The 16,751-nt window shown below is 43.4% G+C and overlaps 1 long non-coding RNA gene across 4 annotated transcripts; it reads right to left on the bottom strand.

The window, feature by feature from the left end:
- Window positions 1-437: 437 nt before the first annotated feature.
- Window positions 438-12,423, bottom strand: LOC135413981 (uncharacterized). Of its 4 annotated transcripts, none has more exons than XR_010430527.1 (6): window positions 11,856-12,423; window positions 11,249-11,321; window positions 9,169-9,309; window positions 5,013-5,392; window positions 3,545-3,634; window positions 438-743 (listed from the first exon to the last, which is right to left on the bottom strand). It is a non-coding gene; the product is annotated as an uncharacterized LOC135413981 (long non-coding RNA). The 4 variants fall into 4 exon arrangements; XR_010430529.1 differs by lacking the exon at window positions 438-743 and having other exon boundaries at window positions 3,446-3,634; window positions 11,856-11,987; window positions 12,134-12,423; XR_010430528.1 differs by lacking the exon at window positions 438-743 and having other exon boundaries at window positions 3,446-3,634; window positions 11,889-12,423.
- Window positions 12,424-16,751: the final 4,328 nt, after the last annotated feature.

Consider the following 16,751-nt stretch of genomic DNA (forward strand, 5'->3'; position numbering starts at 1 on the left):
AACAGAGCAAGATCATAACATGTGAGCAGACTGAAATTACAGCTGAATAAATTTATAGGCTTGTTTTCATTCATTATAAAAAGAGATTGTAAAGTCTAAAAGCAATCAACTGACAGTTTTGGTCCACTTCTGTCTAATCAGTGCTTCAATTGATGCATCTCCTAAAAATACTTGAAATGGAAACCATCAGATGTTAACAATATCTCTTCTTCTGCCATTAGATAATATGCAATCAGTGATTATGGGCAGCAATGAAGCTTCTTAATTCAATGACTGTGCACCACCTATCTTTGCCATTTTGCTGACGGAAGATCCAGCTGTTTCTGTTCGTATCAATGCACTTCAAAGACTGGCAAGTATAGCTACAAAGCTAAAAATAGGAACACTCTGCATCCCACTTCAGTCACCCTCTTGTAGCAAAAAAGAATTTCAGAAAGTTCTTGAATAGACCAGAAAGAATGGAATTTATTTTTAATAAACAGTAGACACTCACACTGGTAATCATTGTGATATATTTTCTCCAAGTGACAAAAAATGACAACATTACTGGTGGATGAGTTGACTCTTGGGCTGCTTTGCTTCCAAAAGAATTATCCTATGCAGGGAGACTCTTTTATGCTGCTACATCAGTCTTCAAGCTCCTACCTGCCTGCAAAGTGGGTTAACATTTCGTCCATGGAGACAAACTGTTCAGATGTTTTCTCTTCTGCTGTGTCATGGCTTCATCTGTGAGGTTACATTCACTGTAAAAGTTTAAAGTAACGAAGTATTTGGGAAACTCAAACCAGAGACAGCAGATTTGCCTTGATTGACGTTGGGATTTGTGCCTTTCTTGATGTGAAAGGTAGTGACATAGCACATCAACGCTCAGGCAATTATTTCTGTAACCAAAGAGTGATCCCACCCTACAGATCTCACTGCTGGGGCTGCATAAAGATGAGTTGGCACAAGCAGGTGTCAAAATGGCTGCACAGCAAAATCAACTCGCAATTAAATAGGTCTGCTTTGAGGATAAAAACGTTATTAACTTTAAAATGTGCTAAAGAAGTGTCTGACCACTGAATTCCAAGAGCAGAGGACTGTTTTGTCCAAGGTGTGTGCATGACAACCCTGGACACTGTGTTGACTCAAGGAAATTTGTTTTAATCACTGCTATTTTCAGATGCCTGTGAATACAGGTTCCTTGAAGCAGTGACCATGATTACTTTATGCATTTATTCAGGGTTAGTGCATTTATTCAGTTTGTGCAAGATGCCAAGCTCCATTGACACATGTACTCCGAAGTCAGAGAGCACAAGGGCAGTATTGATGTCTCTCCCACTTCCTAGAGTAGATGTGCTTCTCTAGATCTCTCTGTAAGTCCAAGAAGCTGCTCTGATTTACAACACACTCACCTGGCTGCTGTCAGCTTTCCTGGGGCACAGGTTTTCAGTCTGTAGTGGGCTCAAGTCATTCCCTCTCTGTCTCCCAGCCCTCCCACGCTGCAGAGGGAGTGAGGAAGCAGTGTGGAAAGCTGTGACATGCTCTTGGATGGGGAGATCCCCTAAGGTCCTCCCAACCGCCTTTCTGTGATGAACAGAGACCAAAAGGGCTGCAGTCTAGCCTGAAGTACTTTATCTGACTTTTCTCTAGTAAATACCACAGTCCCAATAGCAAATTCTTGCAGAGAACTATTTATGGTCAGTTCACAGCCTGGAGAATAAATGCCATTATAGAATTAAAATACTTTTGAATTACAAAGCCGAAGAAATTTTGTTCTGCTTTCAGAGACCACATTAAAAAAAAAAAAAAAAAAAAAAAAAAAAAAAAAAAAGCTGCCTTCATTGCACAGCCTTTACTTCCAAAATCTTGCAAGGACAGGGGAGAAAAGTAGCACCAGCACTGCCCTCAGGGATCTGCTACAGGGTCTGCCAGGTCATCAGGGTCCCTAAGAGCCCCAGAGCCTGTCCAGGAACATTATACTTCCCAGAATTTGCTTCTCCCTAGGCTGGCTTCAGTCAATTCTGTGAAGTTGTTTGTTCTCCTTTTGTCACCCCCCTTGGGTGCAGATTAACTACTAGGAGCAAGTTGTCCTGAGCAAGGAATGAATCCCAAAACAAAGAAGAATAAATTCAGAACACATTTAAGCCTATCTGAATGCAAGTCACAGGTATGAATTATACTTCCCAAAGTCTAGCATTTGTTTGTACACTGGGTATTCATCTACCACATTGGCACTCAGAGGGCTCATAGGACCTACCCAAGGACTGTGTGAGACAGAAATATGGGAGAAACCAGCACTGAAACCAGACTCTCCAAAACATGGCAGCTTCTGTTCACAAAGATTTGTCAGGCCACCTTCACTCTGGGCTCAAAACTAAAAAAACAGAGCTGAAATAACCGGATTTACCCAGTTTCCATGGCATGGTTAGAGGGCTGTCCCCACAGATAGGTTATATGTTAGGGACAAAGTTCCCCCATGTGAAGCAAAGCCGTGTTTACTTGTGCTGGAAACAGATGAGTTCTCAGTAGTAGGGCAACCAAACAGGAAATTGGTATTTTCTGAAGCAGATAGGAGAGTTGAAATTGCTTTAGCTCTGCCTGCTTCCTTGTATATCTTTTACAGCTAAGTCCCTCTATCCTAGTCTCAGGTTTTGCTAGATATATAATCTAGATCTGCTAGACACAACTGTTTTTCTCCCTCCCGGCCATATTTAGAGCCTTTACATGGAACCACACGAAGCTTTGTGTGCTCATGAATTAGCCTTTGCTCAAATAAGATTTTCCTCAATTATTAAATGTCCTTCCCTTTTCCCCTCCCCACTTGATTCTTTTCTATCTTTATGCTCCGGGGAGATTTCCAGAGGTCTTGTGTGAGGATTACAAAAGCAATAAGCGGATTAGGGAAGAGTAGCTTTTTGGTGTACCCAGCATAATACAAATTAGGATTGTTTAGAACTTTATTCCCTTACCAGTTATTACTGCGTGTATGCTGATGTACTTTGAGGTCTCCAAATAAAATGAGAGGGCCAAAGGTAACTGAATTATTTTAATTGGCACATTAAGGAACACACATGCCAAAGAAAAGGTCATGTGTACAACTCTGCTAACAAGCAAAATTTGTCTTATTATTATTAAAAGAAAGTCTGGAAAAGGGAGTAATCTTGTGCAGAAGGACACAGGACTTTGGCAGGTCTAATTTATCGGTCTGTGAAAAGAAGTCCCTGATTTTCATGACTCTGGTCATGAAGTTTTAAACTCTTCAAAGCAAGGAGTGCCTTCTTACCTAGCCCAGCAGAATGAGAGTTTGAGCTTGATGAAGTCTTCATAATGTTCATGTATTGCTAATTAAGAATAATATTGTTTAATATTTCTCCCTATATCTGTTGGGAAATTTACTGCATACATTCGCTTCATAGTAAATCTAAATAAAAACATAAAAATTCAGCACCCTATCACCAGGAAGTCCAAAGAATGCAAAACAGTGTATTTTATTTTAGGCTCTTCCACTTTTGCCTTTGCAGCACCTCCTGTGTTCAGAAAGGATATTGGTGCCCAGACCTACCAAATGATAGACCAGACACCCAGGTAGTAGAACCTGTTCTGGTAAGTAGCAGTTCCTCTGACTTCAGGTGTTCCTGTAGCTTTCAGACAGCTGTAAAAAGAGAAGGGGGAAGTTAAAAATTAATTGATCTATCAGTGAAATGAATATATGCTCTGGTATTTGATTGTCCAGCAGAAGCAGTCAGGCAGTTATTTGTATTGCTAAGAATGTCAATAACAAGGAGCAGTGCACTGCAATGTGGTTTTGTTAATGAATTGATGAAAACAGAGCTATTTTTAGATTGTGAATAGGTCTGAGGAACTGAGCTCTACAACTCTTCAGGAGAAAAAGTACCCACTGTGTTCAGGTTTACCGGTATTGAAAACCATTCCCCCATCTCCTGATAAAGAATACGAGAGTAAATGTCAAGCCAAGCCAGTGCTGACCTCTGACTTCTCTGAAAATGCCGCGGTTCTTTAAAAAGAGCAGTAGGAGGATAGGCTGAATGACTAACTGGCAGATCGTGCCCCCTGGAAAATCCCGAAGATGGTGTTGAAATTGCTGAACTTCCCTGAAGGCAGGATGAGTTGTACTGAGCAGAGATGCCGGGATCTGCATAACAACAGCTCTGCCTGCCTCCAGCACCACGACAGGCTCCTTCCCCACATCTGGCGCTCAGGGGAGGAAAAGAATGAAGAGAAATCCTTCCCCCTTGAAACCTGAGCTGGTTTTGAAGTGTATGTCCTTGTTTTCCTTTCCCTTCCTCTCCACCCCCTGTTCCCAAAGGCATAGGTGTTAGCACAGGGGCAGCTGCTGAAACCCACACTGCCCTGACCTGGGAAAACATTTTGGGTTTGGGAGGGTCAGAATCCATAATCCCGCTGCTGACACCCACCCTCAGAGTCTGCTGCACTTTTTTTAGACCCTCTCCGAGGGAGGCAGCAACTGGTCGGCGGATAAGGCTTTCGAATGGATATAATTTCATGTGCATTCCTGTGCATTCCTAATTTTGCAGCTCGTGCTGTCTCATTTCACCGTGGTGTAAGGAGACAGAAGGTGTTTCCAGGTGAGCCTAGAGAGGGTACTGCAAACACAAGGACTATCTGGGTCAGGTATCCAGAGTCAGAGATGGTTTCCTAATAAAAAAATACAAATAGACCACACACCCCCCATAAATATGCTATAAATAGATACATGTATCTTCCCCTTACAAGGTGTTTAAGGTTTTACATAACAAGTCAGCAATAATATACTTCAGGCTGTTAGAAGGGCTGACTGTGATATGTCCACTCCTGCAGATTTTTGAACCAGAAGAAGCCTTGCTGAGGACTTACAACACGCCTCCCCTCCACAGCTGAGACAAGCACCTCGTGGTCAGTAGTTTCCAGACTCACTCAGGATCTCTTTCTGCTTTTAGTGACAGCGACTGGGGTGCAGCCAAGCTGGAGGAGACCTCCATCTCACCCTGAAGACATTACTTAATACTTACTTTCTCTCTGAAAGCTCCTACAGGTTGAGTTTTCCTGATGCCAGGAATCCTCAGCCGAACATCAGCACAGCGACAACCACGCACTCTCCATCCCCGCAGTGAACTCGGGCAGATTTGTTGTTGGTTGCTAAAGGCAACTGGTTCTGATTGATGGTTTCCATGAACTTTCCACCAGCAGGGTGGAGCCTGGGCTATCGCGTTTCCAGGGCTCTGCAGACAGGCAGGGGCAGTAGGAGAGAAATGGGGAAAAATAGGGAAACGGAAGGCCTTAAAAGGTACCTGCCCTCATCATTCAGACTTCTGCTTGTGCGTGGTTTGTAACAACATCTCAGGGGGGCAGAGACTCTCTGTGGGAGTTTGTAAGTGATACGAGTTGCATGCTGTATAAAACAGAGTAAAACACAACATAAAACAAAGAGTTTGCAAAAGCTCTTTCAGACCCATTAATATTAAACCCCTGCTCTTTTCTCTTTCTTGTACTAAAGTCATCTCGGTGAGACAAATCACTTTTTAAAATATTTATCAGAAGAAAAGCAAAACGGCAGGAAAGGGATTTGCACAAAACCTGTTTATCAGTCCTGGGCGTGTGAGCCAATCTATCAGCCCTGCTGTGACTCTGGGTGTAGTTTTCTCTGCCTGGCTCTTACACTTCAGATGATATGAAAGGATTTCAATGTGCATTTGAAACATTTTTTTTCTCTGATTTATCCTACCAGCATTTTTCTCTAACATGAGTATTTGTCTCTTTTAAGGTCTGCTTTACATTATGTAGTCTCTTTGTATTCCATGCAGATGAAAAGCACATGCATCCCCACTCCTCCCTCATTATAATGCTACTTTCTGAAGAAAAGCATCTCATGTGCTCTAAAAAAACCGCTGTTATTACAAAGTTTTAAAAAACCTGTTGATGACTCACTGGAAAATAGTGAACAATATAATTTTCCCAGCTTTGCCTTATATCCATTCAATCTTAGATCTTTCTGCCAAAAGGGTGCAAACCACTTCTTGTAGGTGGGGCTGGCAGCTCTATTGTTAATATTGCTTAAGTACATTTACCAAACATTAGATATTTTAGCTAAAAATTTCCACACTGAATATTTACCTAAACTTGAATTACATTGGAAACTCTTAACCAGAAGTCTCTCTTATCTCTAAGACCAGGGCTTGGTTATATTTTGCCTTGTCAAAACACCCTGGTAATCTTTCTCAGAGAGGCTTTAATGCCCTTAGCCTTTGAAAAGAGAACACGAAATTTGCCTTTGTGAAAGCCTGCCCCAATTTAACTACATTAGGAGGCTTTGAAAAACTGCAGGCACTGTCTGACCAAACCCAGAGACTGCAACACTCTGACCAGCTTGTCGAGGGAACAGGATGGGGAGGTCCCTGCCCGGCTCCTTCTCCTGGCCAGGGTGTCTCAGCCCCCTCAGTGTCACTTCTTGCTCTTATCAGTCTCCTTACACAGCTCACTAATCTCACAGAAAATGGCTCTGACAGCTGTCAGAGGTAGGTCCGAGGGATAGAAGCACTGGTGAAAGACAAATGGTGGCAGAAGCCCTCGGGAAGAGGAGGTAGGGAGCAAAGAGGAGGCAGGGAGGGTAGAGGAGGTAGGGAGACCTCCCACTTGCCGGCAGTGAGCTCTTAGATCAGCACACAAACCAGCTTCAATAAAGCCTCACAGCCTGATTTTCTATAGATTTAATAAAGCTCATCTGCACTACGCACTTGGCATCCTAAGGGCGAGCAGGACTTTCAGTTCCGTTGCAGTTCTGGATTTGTGGCTGCCCCATCCCTGGAAATGTTCAAGGCCAGGTTGGATGGGGCTCTGAGCAACCTGGGCTAGTGGAAGGTCCCATGGCAGGGACTTGGAATGAGGTGATCTTTAAGGTCCCTTCCAACCCACACCATCCTAGGATTCTGTGGTTGTGGCTCCTTTAGCCTGTGGATGGGACACCAAAGCAAAGAGCAGGCACTCCTTCCTTCTTGCTTTCCCAGGATTTATCTCTTCCCAAATATACCCCATGAAGAAGGAAGCTGCCAGAACTGCACAGAAGTGTGAGGAGGCTGTGGTCACCAAAGCACATCCCTATTTGGAGGCTGGAGAGGAAATCAAGAGTCCACTGTTTTCTGCTCTCAGCAAATACCTGCTCCAAAGCGCGTCACAACTCTCCAGTGGCAAGTTTACAGTCATTATTGGCATTCCATAAGCCCAAAGAACAGAAATGCTTCAGCAGAAAAGTGTGTCCCTCTCCTGCTGCTGATCACCCTGGACAGCTGTATAATGTTCTGTTAACAAGGCTTGGAGGGGCAGGGGAAATGCTAATCCAGTGTAAAAATAGGTACTTGAATTTCAGAAAACTCCGGTTCTCAATATAGATAATCTTACTTCGTGTTCTTTATGCATATGGCAAGGTTCACTGGAGTAATACCTTTTTATTTCTGTCCTTGTGACCCTTAGCACACAGAGAATGGGTGTGCAATAGGGACCAGTTTGGTCAGGTTTATTTAATGAGGCTGTTGCTTTTCTACAGCAAAAAAAAGTACAAGGTCATGGAAGTAAGGACATGTTCAGAGTGGCTGTGAACAAGGGACCAGATAAAGGTTTCAGTAGCCTTTCCTGGCCCTTAAAAAATTGTCTTTTCAGATTAGAAATGATTTTTTAATGGTTTGTTTAACATTTATGCTCAGTCACACTGTTACGCCACATCACCCTATAACCAACCCCCAAAGGTTTAGAAGCAAATGTGACCCCAAAACTGCCATGTTGGCTGCAAGTTCCCAAGATTTCCCCTCATTTAGCAGCCATGAAAGGCTCTTTGAACTAAGCCATGGGACTAACCCCTGAAACAAATGAACAGATGAAACAAGTGCTTAAATTCCTGCAGTTCTGCTCACATTGCTATATTTCAGCTGAACACCTCAGCATGGCTGTGGACTAGAGTAATTCAATCACTTTCAAAACTGACAAAATTGGTGGAAATCAAAGGGCAGACCTCATCTAAGGAAGGCAAGCTAAGTAACTTCATGTAGGCTACCAAGCATTTTACAAGGAGAAACTTCAGATTCTTCCTCATTTGGAGTTGGGTCTGAATTTGTGATTCAGAACTGAAAGTCTCTGTTTCATGGTTTTAATATCCTCAGATATTTAACCTTATCCAAACTGCAACAATTAACAATTTCTTTCCAATGCCAAAATGCATCTTTAGGCTTGTCTTTTTGCCCACCAAACCAGGCAACCAACACCGCAGCCACTCCAGTTAATAACGCCCTCAGTTAAGGCTTTATTTAGAGGAACCCAACCAAACTAAACAGAGTGACCCAAACCATTAGACAAACAGCCAGGGCAGGTTCTTCAGGTCAGATACTAGCAACGCTTGGTGAGTTTGGGGCTGAGGGAGAAATCTGACCTGGCACACAGGAGAACCTCCAGTTCTTTTGAGCACTCCCTTCAGGCTGGATGTAGTCTAAATAAAACACCTAAACAATGTCCTTTACTTTTTTCCCAAACCCTAAATGTCACCCTGTCTCAGAGAGAGCCTTGCTGCTTTCCCAAATCCTTGAAATCCTGTTACTGCCTAGGCACCAGGCATTACTGCAGTGGGGAAGAATGGTGACAGTACTCTTGTTGTGGTCAAGCTGTCCGTGGTGGAGTGGCAATCTGTGATTTTCAGTTCCCATTGTGTACAGCTGGATTATTCTGCAGGTTTGCAGGGATTTTTGTGGTGTTCTGTCTCTTTGCATCATGCAGCTCATCATCACTTCCATCTGCTGCTCTTTACAGTCCCGTGATGACTCTTAGGACCAGACCAAGCACAGATCTTTCACTCCAAAGCTCCTCATCCATCGCCTCCCATTACCTGTCAGGCTAACACCTTCTGCCTTTCCCCTGGACTGCCTCCCTTCATCACACAGCTCACCAAATCCCTCCTTCCCATTTTTCTCAGTGGCCCCTTGACTGCTCAGGGCTCCGCCCAAAGCCTTTTCCGTGCTGTGTTTTATTAGCTAATATATCATGCTGTAGCTATAATATGCAGAGCAGCATTTCACTGCATAATTTCAGAACTGGATGCATTCATCTTTTCCCCAGTCACAGCTCAGAAAGCGCCTCTGAATGGATGATTAGTGAGTCAAGAAGTTTATTAGAAGACAAACAACATACCAAGGTAAAAGCCATAAATGCAAAGCAAATCACTTATGGCCATTGTTCTTTCTGGTGCCAAAAGGAATATGACCTCTAAAGCTGTGTTTGATGGCCTGTTCCTGGCTCTCATGGTTGTCCTCAGATTGTCATTCTTGTAGGCTTCAACAGAGAGTAGAGATGAGTTCAGATTTGTTAGAACAGAGTTTTTCCCAGAAGACAGTGTAGATCTGCACCTCAAGTTTGGATGTGTCACTATATAATTTTATAATGTTATACTCTGATGGTGCTGGACAGATTGCTCCCCCAGGTTGTCTAAAGTACTCAGCAGAAAACAAGTGTGGGAAGGGTGTCCTTCTCCCCATATTCCAATATTCAATTGTGTTTTTAACATTTGACTTAAAATGCATAGAGGACCAAGATGAAGTATGTAATACCAGCAATACGTCATTACCAACACCAAACGTTCAAAAATTGCAAGCTAAATCACAAAAAATCATGAAATTGGCATTCAAATAAAAAAATTAAATACTAAACATTTTAAGTTTTTTCTAAGCATAAGAACAAGGCACTGCCCTCTGTTTATTTGTTTGGATGACATCAGGACAAAGGGCTCTAGAGAAAACAGCAAATATTTTGAGATATGTCAAAGTTACAGTTTTTGACCTGCAATCTGTGTGTTCATAGGCTGTTTTTAAGGGATCTGCAGAGGGTAGCTAAGAAAAGCAAACCTATTTTCTGCAGTATTAAATCACTATACAGGAACTGACACTTCCACTGGCAAAAAAAAAAAAGCTTTAAGGTACTGCAAATTGTAAAAGGTTGAAAAACATGTTTCTGGTGATTCTGACTCAAGGTTTCAATTATTCAAGCATGTGAGGGCCCCAGTTCTACTGAAGTTAACTGGGATTTGTTCTAAATCCCACAGGTACTTCGGAAAGTTCAAACCCGAGTTTCTGGATGAGTGGTTCCAACTGTGTACAATGTGCAGAGCTCTAAACTTTTTCCCCCCTCCTTTTCTTTTTTTTTTTTCCTAGTGGAGGTGAAAATCCCTGTGTACAGAATTTAGGCCTCTGTATAGCAAGCCAGCATTTTTTTGATTGTGTTCTGCAGACCCTTTCCTGACAGTCTGTGGGCCTTGGTATTTCCAGCTACACAGGCTGCCTGAGCTTTTAGTGACTTGCTCCTGTCCTTCAGCTAATATTTCTGGGATGGATTTCAGGGATCTTTTTTGGCTTGGGAGTAGTTAGTTAAACTGTCAAGGAAATGATGAATGGAATCTGCACCCATGTGTTACCACAAAGATGCCTTGCAGACGTTTCCTCAGATTTTAAGGCATCTGGCTGGGACTTCCTTACGTCACCAAATACAATAGAAGAATAGTAATGATTAGCAGTTGTATAACAGTATCCTTCTCCAAGTTTTTTTTGCTTGGATGTTTATAGAGCTCTGCTGGAAGAAAAACAATAATTCAAATAGGAAAACTAGGGAAGAGGTGAAGTTGAAGTTCCTTGTTTAAGCCAGAAACCCATCTCAAACCAGTGCCCAACACACAAGTCAGACTCTGTGCTCAGATTAAAACTTCGCAGTGAAGGTAATTTTTTTTACAAATGAGGAAAAGAGATTTTAGTTTCAAAACCCTAAGGATTTCTTGACAGTAACACTGAAAAAACTACATTCAGTTCCTCTGAAAGCTGCCTTACAATTCAGAAACTGAGTATTAATTTTTCTGTGTGTCCTTCTCACATTAAAAATTACTAAATACCAGAAGATGAGCATGTGGAAGAAATAAGTCTCATCCTTAAAAAAAGAAAATAAAACCCCCCAAACCTTGCAAAAAGAAAGCAAGTGATTCCTGAATTCAGATGATATCTTGGTGTTCCAATTTTGCCTAAGGCTAAATCACTCCTTTCAAGGAAACATCCACAGGAAGGGCAAGGTTGTTCATACCCTGAGTCAGGGTCTGCCACGGTGTTGCTGCTGGAGAGCTGCCCAAATCCTGCCTCCCTGCTCCTCCTGCTCCTAGGCAGGAGAGGAGGAGGCTGTGTGTTACTCATTGCATGGGATGATGGAGCCTAGAGTAGATCTTGCACGAAAATACCTTTGCTCTGGCCTCTGGAACATTCCTTTCCTGCCCCAAGGCATTCCACCTCTCAGTTCTCAGTGATGGCTCCCTGTGATTTAGGGAAAAGCAGACAATAACACAGCTTCCCAGACCCTCTCAGGGGTTAAAAACAGAATGTTTGGGGAAAAGGTTTGTGCTGACAGTGCCTGTTAGGAGCCAAAGATCTGGAAATGATTTGTGGTCTCAAAACAGTGGACATCAGGTACGGCACTTAATGCTGAACTTTGAGGGCGTTATTTTTAAATTCTTGGGACTGGCTTAGAGCTGCAATAATTAATAATTTTAGCATGAAGCATGGGAGTTTCGTGTTCCTTGCCTCAGCCCTCTCCCTGTAGTCTAGTTTGGTGTTCACAGGAGGGAAATTGTTGAACACATTACCCATCCACAGGAGCAGCTCAGCCTGCACTGCGATACCGTCCCTGCCAGGCTCCGCTCTCAGCCTCAGCTCCAGAGCGAGACGCTGGCAGGAACTCCCTGCTTACACAATCCTGCTGACACAGAGGCCAAGTCCAAGACCAGACCAACTTCTGGGGCCTCTCATGCTGCCATCTCATCTCATCAGCCCTTGCTCTTTCCTCCTCACCCGGAGCCATAGGTTTTCCATCCCAGTTTGCACCTCTGCAATTCAGCATTGATTCCAACAGGGATTTTTTCCCCCACTCCTCTTCCTAGTTGACAGCTCTACTCTCAGCGTTTCTCAGCGACAGCAGTGGACCTGCAGGGATAATCCCAGTGTGCTGAGTGAGCCTGAGGGATCAGCCTTCCTCCAGTTCACATCTGTCACCTTGTCTCTTTGCTGACGCTGCTGCCTTCCAGTGTGTCGTTCCACTAGTGCTTGTTACACCAAAGCGTCTCACTCACCTCAGAGGCTCATCCTCTCTCTGATGGGGTTTGTGTAGCCTTCAGGCTTGACTTCTGAAATTGCTGATGTCACAAGAGCTGGGAACACGACCACCATGCTGGATCTGGGGTCATTTTAACTGCAAACATCCACCAAGAGACAACCTAGGGAAAGGGTTATTTAAATGGCAAACCCTTAAATCTCCTGAAAGGCTAGTTACTTGATGGGGCATCCACACAGGCTTTTTGCACATTGTGACTGTGAGAAAACTCCTTCAGCGCAGGAGCTTTTTATTTGCACATGGCTGGGCAGCATTTGGCACATGCTAAGTGAAGTTAGCAGCCACTCCTGTGATGTGTTGCAATGTTACCCAGTAAATAAGGCTTGATGGGTTTCCTTTCTTCCCTGCATAGGCTCCACTGCCGTGCCTCTCCATGCCACCTTCCCAAACGATTACTGCCGCCGCACTGCACCCCTGTTCCGTGAGGAACAGGCAGCTCCATTAATGCAGCTGTCTCACCGTATGCCGTTATCAGCTTGACTCATCACAGCAAGACCTCTAAAGCCTCCCTGGAATTTCTGGCAGATCCTATCATTTCCTAGATATAATACATTACCTTTTAATAAATTAGTATGTGCCTAACTTTAATGACCCAGGGAAATGTAATCTTTAAATTGATGGTATCCTTTTAAAGGAATTTAAGCAAAGATAAGTCTTATGTAAATTGCGCAGTGTGTGATAGTTATATCCACCTTGAAATGGCTGAACAGGCTGCCTCCAGCTTATAGGAGACTCACAGTTTTTAAAGACACAGCACAGGGGAACGACAGCCCCAACCTTCCCCTTTCATTGCTTCAAACACCATAAGGGGTGTTTGGGTTCACATCCCCTCTCTGGGCTGTTTTGATGCTACGCAATTAAAAAACGTAGTTTTGGAGTTATGTACTGTAAATTCACTTAGTGCTGCACAAACAGAGCTGCCCTTTTCAGGGCCATAAAACCACCCTCAGTCACAGCGTGGGGAGTCACGTGAGTCCCATTTTGGGCACTGTTTGGCCCTGACTGTGTTATGGGTTGCAGGAAACTCATTACAGATCCTATTCCATGTATCAACGTAAATTTGTCAACCAGTAACTGATATAATGCTGCTTTAAGGAACATACCTTCAATTTGCTCCCTCTGTTTAGTTTGCTGGAGTCTGTGAGAATTTAATTTTTCACACCCTTCATTAAAAAAGACCAGAGGGAGGACAAATGAGCAAGCAGAGCCACAAATATATTACAGATGTGCAGAGTTTTCTTTGGGGGCTCGAGTCAGGAATGATTTGGCTGGAGCTGCCTGACAATCATACTATGTCATAGCTGTTCCATGGAGGGATTTCTCTGTTACACAGATGTAAGGGCATGAAGGGTGCAGGTACAAAGGGCACCTGATTGTACCCACAGACTTTTCTAGTAGCAAAGTAGGTATTTTCTCTCAACAGCTTTGAAAACTAATGCTGGTCTGGGGGATTTCTGTGTCTGCTCAAATTAGGAAGATGGAAACATAGATTCAGTCAGCAGAAAGCAAGGGGTTTTGCTGACACTCTTGGAATTTTCATGGTACTGACTGAAAAGCATTTCCATCACATCCCAGATGATGCCCTGCATTAGACTGCCATGTAACCAAGCAAATCATGATGCTCTTAGGCTCTGAAACTACTGCCAAACCCTGAAAAAAGAGTACAGAAGGTGAAATTGGCCCCTTCATTTCCTCATAAAGTGTCTCAGCCCTCAGGTAACCAGACCTATCCAGTGTCACACATTGAAAAGGGGACTCTGCACAAATCACCACTCCACATCCCTCAGCCCCTGGGCTTTTCTCCCATGTATTTACACCACAGGTCCCTGACCTCTCTTCTTCTCTGGGACCATGCCAGGCACAGCTGTTTGTCCTGTGGGCTGTACCTGGTCCAGGGGGCCAAGAATTAAGGGAATGACCCACAGGACACCTACCAAGGCTTCCCAGGGGCAACAGCCCTGTCCTTCGGCTGCAGTCTATCTGGGCAGGCATCTCCCATGGGATGATCAATAGCAGCACTCTTTCACCCACTTGGAAGGCAAATACAGACCAGGAGAAAACAAATTAAAGAGGAATACTTGCTCAGACATGCAACCTGCCCTCTCTGTCAGTGGAGGCCCATAGTAGCACACATTAAATGAGGCTCTTCTGAGAACTCCTTACATTCCATTCTTTTTCACAGAAGAGATGCCAGGCTAATGCTGAGGACACAGGGTCTTGTGGCCATCTACAAATTGCTTGCATGAGGTGGAGGGGGAGGGTGTGTTTTTAAAAAAGGCAAACCCATTGCAGATACTTCATGGCAGCATTTCTGAAATAAAGCATTGATTTTTCAAAGCAATGTTTGGTATTGTAATTTTTTTAAGGTTATTATGCCTTTGAAGTTAATAAACATTTAATGCTGGAAAAGAGAAAAACAGCCCTCATTTGTCCCAAAATTATTTAGATCCTTGTTTTCATCATGAGTCTCTTTGGCACGGCTTGTGAAAGACAAAATATTCACACAGTGCTGGGCATAAATAGGTGTACGACTTTGGCAAACTTCCCCCAAAAGTTTGGTGTGAAACAGGGATGGGAATGTTGTTTTAGGAAGTGTGCCTTTGGATGAAAGAAAAAAAAGCCCTCAGAAACCAAAAGCAGTTTTACATCAGGGTTTAACTGGCAAAAAGCAAACAGGATCATCTTCTTAACCCTCTCACTATTAAGAATCAAAACTCTGTCTAAACCTAATTTTCTTTATAGTCAGCCTGTCTCTCTCTATGTGTTCCAAGTAACAAAGTCTTGTTACTGCTTTCTTCCATTTTTCAGCCTACAGGAACTATTCTTACTTGCCCAAAGTGCCTCTGATTTCACTGCCAGCCTGTGTAAGGGAAGCTGAGCTGGAGCAGACGCTCCTCAGCTCCTACATCTAGAGGCAGCCAAGAAGATATTGATCAACAGGAAAGATTTGGGGGGCGTTTGTCAGAAAATATCTTATCAGCCAATCTAAAAATGTATATTTCAACACAGATTCTGTCAGTGCTCCTCAGCTGTGACATGCTTAAAAATCAGAGAACCCCAAGGACAGCAAGGAGCTGAAGTGTGGGGATTCAGAGCAGCGTTAAACTGCCCTTCCCCAAAGGAAGAATTCAGGAATAATTTCTTCACAGAAAGGGTGGTCAGGCATTGGAAGGGGCTGCCCAGGAAGGTGGTGCAGTCCCCATCCCTGGAGGTGTCCGAGGAGAGACTGGACATGGCACTCAGTGCTCTGGGCTGGGTGACAAGGTGGGGATTGGGCACACAGTGGATATGAGGATTTTGGAGGTCTTTTCCAACCTCAGTGATTCTGTGAAAGCACAGAAGCAAAACAGGGCATCGGCCCCTTGATCTGCTCCTGCTCCCTGTAGGGAACCAGCCCACTGGCCTGGCAGGGAAACGAAGGCAGGCTGAGGTGAGAGGGAACTAATTGCACCCCAGACCCTTCGACCTTTCCTGAGGAATGGGGATGCACATCCCAGTATGTACATTTCAGTAGACTGTAGGAGAAGAAATTTGTTGGCATTTCCAAAATATCCACTGGACTATCTGGAAAACCATTTCTCAGCTGAGTGTAGGCAAAAGCCTCTTTAGAATTGGGAGACCTGCAGAGCATCTCCGAGAGATGCCTGGATCCACTGTTATCTGAGTGCAGAGGGCTTATCATTACCTTACAAGCGGTGTTTGTACAGCACAGATAAACAGAATGATTATCTTATAGCAGCCTGACTCTTCCTTTGTTTCTGTCTTTGGCTGAAAGGCTGGGTAATTAGCTGAGAAACCCTCTTCTGCTACAACGCCTAAAAAGTCAGTCTTATTCAAGACTCGGTTTTCAGCTTCCCATTTGCACATAGAGGTCATAGAAACCAAATAAAAAGTAAGCAAGAACAAAAGATCGGTCTGCCCTCTTATTTAGGCATGACACAAGCCGAGTGACACGAAAAAGCAAACAAACAGCAGAGGAAGTCAGGGGCAGGTCAAAAAAACAGAGAGATTAGAGGTTACTTGCTAGTGCTTGAAAAAATAAAAATTGGCCTAAATCAATTTACTGCGTGTTTACTGCTTTCCTGCTTGGCGCATTGTTTGCCTTTACTTAGTGATCAGACCCTTGAAAGCCGCTTGGAGCTTCGATTTTACAGCAGTGAAGAAAAATACAGTTAGAGGGCTGTGTTTGAATCACTTACACCTCCCGTGCTTACAATTACACAGAAAGTTTTAGGGAACAATATAAGTGATGTCTTTGTGACAGAAATTTCTACCTTGAATTTCTACCATGTCACGTTAACAGATTCCTTTTGCAGTTTGGTTCCTTAGAAAAACATTGGTAATTTAACAAAACTATTTTGCTAGGTTTTGACCAGCTATACTTAATAATATTTTTCCCCTGACATTTAACACTACAGCCACTATTCAGTTTTTACACCACTTTCATTCTCTTTTGAGGAACTACACTGGTGGGCTGTCTGACATAAAAGAGATAATAATAAAAAAATGGTACATCAATAATCAGATTTCAAGGAAATTCACTTACATAGCAGACTACCAGGCAAAAGTAGGTACTT

The sequence above is a fragment of the Pseudopipra pipra genome, chromosome 5 (assembly GCF_036250125.1).
Source record: "Pseudopipra pipra isolate bDixPip1 chromosome 5, bDixPip1.hap1, whole genome shotgun sequence".
Lineage (NCBI taxonomy): Eukaryota > Metazoa > Chordata > Aves > Passeriformes > Pipridae > Pseudopipra > Pseudopipra pipra.